This window comes from Schistocerca americana, chromosome 1, assembly GCF_021461395.2.
Source record: "Schistocerca americana isolate TAMUIC-IGC-003095 chromosome 1, iqSchAmer2.1, whole genome shotgun sequence".
In the NCBI taxonomy this organism is placed as follows: domain Eukaryota; kingdom Metazoa; phylum Arthropoda; class Insecta; order Orthoptera; family Acrididae; genus Schistocerca; species Schistocerca americana.
The window spans coordinates 1,229,066,714-1,229,072,713 of record NC_060119.1 but is presented as its reverse complement, the minus strand read 5'-3'; positions in this window follow the sequence as shown (position 1 = coordinate 1,229,072,713).

The window sequence follows — 6,000 nt, the reverse complement described above, 5'->3', positions numbered from 1 at the left end:
CGGCCGACAATGAGTGACTGTCGCCACCTCCTCGATCGACGGCTTCAAACCCTCAATCAACCAACAAGGAAGACTAAAAGCACGTAAAGTTTCAGAACTGTATGGCAGACCTCAGCTTTTCAAATTGTTCCATTTGCCTCGCAAAATTACAGCAACTTAGCATGAACCTTTGTTGCTCATTGTCCCAATTTCATTGCCAAGCAGGGTCCCTTCCTTTTCCGAAATGAACCCGAGTGTCGTTGAAATTCAAACGCCAGCATTAAAATAATATAATTAGATTTCACTGCTTTAATTTCAAAGTTCAGTAGCTGGCTACAATATTTAGGTTACACGAGCACAAATTTAGAGTGCGAGTTTTGTTAGCATATTTTAGCTTACCTGTGACTGCAGCTCAGCTTGGTACGTACTAAATTTTACTATTGTTAATAGTTCAGAATCATTTAATTCAAGTTCAAAGTTAAATCTCTTGTTTCTAAATTGCGTAGAGTCAAGTTGCTTTTGAAATGATTGTTGAGGTAGTCCAAGACTAACCGTATTTTTCTGGATTTCGATGTGCTTCAGAAAGAAAGCTCACTATTAACTTCAGTCACTAAATTAACTTTCGATTTTACGGTTTTATTAATTCTTTTGCTAAATTAAGTCAGAGTGTAGCGAAATTTATTACTTCTGACAAACTTTCAGTTTTCACACTACACGTGTCAACCTTCAGTTGGCACGCTTCTAGTGTTAATTATATGTGTAATAACCTTTCTTTTTCAGTTACTATAGTAATTGTCCTTAGGACTGGCGACCGTGATTTCCCCCAAATCTCAAATATCTAATTACCGCTAGTTAATTGTTAACGTAACGGCCGCACATTTACTTTCTTTATTAACTTTACCCCTTTTCAAAATTAATTTCCACCAGTTTCATTTGCATTTTTCCTTTCATTTAGATGTAACCCTTTCCTCCCTCTTTACCGATAGATTAACTTCGGTGACGATTGCTTTTCCCAAATTTCCATTAGGTACACGCGGTTTAATTTTTCACTGTCATTAAGGTCGATAAGTGAGGGGGGAGGTTACAATCTGTCCAACAGGATGATTGGCCACTGTAAAACTGTGACCACAAAGTAGACCACCCTGTGGCACAACATGCGGCTGAACGCAACAGTCTTCATTTCAATGACTGATTTACAACCAGGGCCATTTGTCTTCTCCCCTACACCACCGGATTTTCTGAACTGCGCAGATAGGAGCTGTCCTAACGTTGATCAATTGTAGAATTTTGGAACACGTATTATGTTCGAGTATAATGACTTTTCTGGAGACTAGAAATCCACTCTGTAGGAATCAGCATTGGTTTCGAAAAAGACGATCGTGTGAAACCCAGCTCACGCTATTCGTCCAAGAGATTCAGAGGGCCATAGACACAGGTTTTCAGGTAGATGCCATGTTTCTTGACTTCCGCAAGGCATTTGATGCAGTTCCCCACAGTCTTTTAATGAACAAAGTAAGAGCGTATGAACTATCAGACCAATTGTGTGATTGGATTGAGGAGTTCCTAGATAACAGGATGCAGCATGTCATTCTCAATGGAGAGAAGTCTTCCGAAGTAAGAATGATTTCAGGTGTGCCTCAGGGGAGTGTCATAGGACCATTGCTATTCACAATATACATAAATGACCTTGTGGATAACATTGGAAGTTCAGTGAGGCTTTTTGTGGATGATGCTGTAGTATATTGAGAGGTTGTAACAATGGAAAATTGTACTGAAATGCAGAAGGATCTGCAACAAATTGACGCATGGTGCAGGGAATGCCAATTGAGTCTCAATGTAGACAAGTGTAATGTGCTGTGAATACATAGAAAGGAAGATCCTTTATCATTTAGCTACAATATAGCAGGTCAGCAACTGGAAGCAGTTAATTCCATAAATTATCTGGGAGTAGGCATTAGGAGTGATTTAAAATGGAATGACCATATAAAATTAATCATCGGTAAAGCAGATGCCAGACAGATTCATTGGAAGAATCCTAAGGAACTGCAATCCGAAAACAAAGGAAGTAGGTTACAGTTCACTTGTTCGCCCACTGCTTGAATACTGCTCACCGGTGTTGGATCTGTACCAGATAGGGTTGATAGAAGAGATAGAGAAGATCCAACGGAGAGCAGCGCACTTCGTTACAGGATCATTTAGAAATTGTGAAACTGTTACAGAGATGATAGATAAACTCCAGTGAAAGACTCTGCAAGAGAGACTCTCAGTAGCTTGGTACAGGCTTTTGTTGTAGTTTCAAGAACGTACGTTCACACAGGAGTAAAGCAGTATATTGCTACCTCCTATGTATATCTTGCAAAGAGACCATGAGGATAAAATCAGAGAGATTAGAGTCCACACGGAGGCATACCAACAACCTTTCTTTCCATGAACAATACGAGACTGGAATAGAAGGAAGAACCGATAGAGGTACTCAAAGTACCCTCCGTCACACGCCGTCAGGTGGCTTTCGGAGTATGGATGTAGATGTAGATCCTTACAACACATTCTCCGCTTTCAAAATTATCCTAGCCTCAACCTACAGTAAACTACTGTCCCCACACCCTCCAACCAATAGTTTCCGCCCCCTCGGTCCTATCACCTCCTCCCAATTCACATCCCCTCACCCTCTACGTGCCACCCTCTACTAATACACTCACCAATCTTTTTCCCTTTTCTGCTCCTCTCCTCCTCTGCTCCTCATCTCCCCCCCCCCCCTCCTGACATTGTGCCTGGCAGCATACCCCTCCTCTCTTCCCTGCCCATTACCTGGCTATCCCTCCTGCTTCCTTGCCCCAATCCAGATTGCTGCTTTCATTCAAAGTGATGGCTGCAGTGTAGCCACAGCAGCCAGAGACAATGGTCACATATGTGAGGTGTGCCTGCTTGTGTGATTGTGTGTGTTTTCCCCTCTTTTGTGATGAAGGCTTTGGCCAAAAGCGCAGAGTGTTAACAGTCTTTTCATTGTGCCTGTCTGCAGCTCAGGGTGTTATATTTTCAGTGAATAGCGCTCTATCCTTTTCATAATATTGTAAATACTTATTACAAATAAAGACATTATAACAATTTTACCACATCTTTTTATTTTATACATGTGGGCTATCTGTTACCATGACATGTAGTCGAATAGTCCTTTCAGTCTTATCATCCACATTTCATTTAACTAGCTGTATTTCTTCCCCAACTCAGGCTTTACTAGCCATACCCATTACACCTTTGGAAATTACTGGATGTGTACTACACCTTTCCATCAGTAAATCCAACAGCCAAATCAAATCAACTCCATGGACTAAATTAACCAAACCTCCTGTGACAATATCTTATAAAACAAAGCATGTCACTTATCTCCCCTAACAAGAACAAAAATTCCTCCAGTACAGACTTTAGCAAACAAAATTCCCACTTCCCCTATGAAGAGTACATGAAACTCTATAAAACTTACAGAGCCCTAAAGGTATATTATCCTATGTAAGTTCTTATGGAAAACATGCCAGCCACTGTTATGAGGCTGGTGCCTCAACAGACACTTATGAGATGCACTAGAGCACGTAGGGACACATAACACTTTTAGTATTTATGAGATTGCCACCAAACCAGAGATGTCACATGTTTCGAATAATTAACAACACTTTGTTTCTGGCATTTTATAATCAATTACCTAGTGTTCTACAACTGAAGAACAGCATAAACAACTGAGACACTTACATCTTTATTATTCCATCTTTAAGCTAGCATGTGGAACAGATTAACAAACTCTAGGTAAGGTCATCTACTTTGCTACTTTCGAGGAACATTGAAACTAATGGTACCTGCTTCAGCAGTAATCATCAGAACCTATTTCTTTCCAGAGAAAAATTTTCTCTGCACAATCACTCAACTCTCCACAGTGATAGCATTCCTATTTACGTACACTGCTTACTCTCCCAGTTACAGGTCATCCTTTTCCTATAGCTTCCCCTGTCCTTTCCAACACATCACACATCCATATAGATTAGGGTATTGTGTGCTGTATTCACTGTACTCCTCTATACATATTCACTCTTTATTCACCTACCTGCTACAATAGGTAGCCTCCTATCATATGTTACATCAATCACATCTGGATGTTACATTACACTTTTATTGGTCTTTTTGATCATTTGTTGTAAAAGGTATACAATATGATATTAGACAAGTCATTGTGATTTACAGTACATGTTTTAAATCATACAAGAATATTTACATTGATTTAGGCTTAATATTATCACAACTGAAGGTTCAGCTTCCATACATTATATTTAACCTTGGCAATAAATTTTTATGTTTCGATATATTCATCTATACTATAACAACATTTTTGCAATAAATATTATGGACAGCAGTTTTAAATTTTGAAGTGTCTTTTATTGTTTTAAGTTTGTAGGTAGCTTATTGTATAGTCTGTTTCCTGTTTGCAGTGGTCCATTCTGTTTTACTGTTGTGTGTGCATGTTGAACATCTATGTCCTGTGTTCTCCTTGTGTTATACAGGTGGATACTCTGATTGGTTGACACAAGTTTGTTGCTCTTTTCTAAGATTTTCCTTATAAACATGATTACTTGTAAAATGTACAGACATGGTAGTGGAAGGATATGTAGTTTCTTGAATCAGGGCTTGAATGAGCTTCTTGATGCAGTGTTTTCTATTGCTCTTACAATTCTCTTTTGGCATATAAAACAACTTTTGCTAGCAGATGCATTTCCCCAAAATATTATGCCATATCACAGTAAGGATTCTGTCTGGGCAGAATACGTCTTTTAGCGTCTCTTTCGATGTGCAATCAGAAAGAATTTTGATAGTATAGCAAATGGTATTCAATTTATTTGTAATGTATTTTGTATGTTGGACCCATCTTAGATCTTCTTGGATCCATATCCCAAGAAATTTTGTAGAGCTTACATTTTTGAGGGTTCTAATGAACAACTCTTATGTCTGGTGCTAGTGGACATTTATTTTTCACTGTGTGTATATGCAGTGTAACTGTTTTTTCTGTGTTTATTACTAAGTTGTTACCAGAAAACCAGTCTGTAATGTGGGTGGTACAATTTTTAATCTCATGTAGTAATTCTTCTTTGGTCTTTCCTTTTATCATCACATTTGTGTCATCTGCAAATTTTATGTAATTATGGCATGGGCTAGTCAGTTCCAAGTCATTTACAAAGAGTAGAAACAGAACTGGTCCTAGAATGGAGCCTTGTGGTACACCATACTAGATGCTCTGCTTTTCTGAGCAGTAGGACTTTATCTTGTTCCCTTCTTTGATAGTAAGTCTTTTATAATAGATTTTTTCAATTATTTTGGAAAAACCAGATAATAGTGAGATTGGCCTAAAGTTTGATACTTCTGCTTTTATCCCTTTCTTGAACATGGGTTTTACTTTTGCTATCTTTAGCCCATCATATTTACATTGTACAGATAAGAGTATAACCCCCTTGATTCCCCCCAATTAAAATGACAGTGTTAATAGCCAATATCACTTAGAAGAAATAACTCACCTAGATTTCATAGCCCATCTGCTGAGTACTGTAACACTACATACTCATTACACATAATTAACCCACTGTGGATGAATTATTTATTTTACCGTATAGCTCGTAAAGCATACAATAGTTACAGTAATTACAGCTTTAAAGAAGATATAGAAAAGGATAAGAAACAGATATCTGGAAATCTGAAGCTGAGGAAACGTAGCAGACAACTCAATATCTAGAAGGCAATATTCTACTAAATTCACACAATGTGTATTTATCTGAAAGGTGTTCCCTCGGGCACATATCTTCTGATCATATCGACGTTATATAGACTTTTTGCTTTACCACTCAAAGGGTATTTGAAGAAAATAGCCTTAGGATATGGAAGTCCTGTAATTTTGTGTGAACTTCCATAATGATGGAAAAAACTAGCTCATTTCTAGCTTTAATTGTGAACCAAAATGAAAATTTATTACTATCAACATGTCATTAA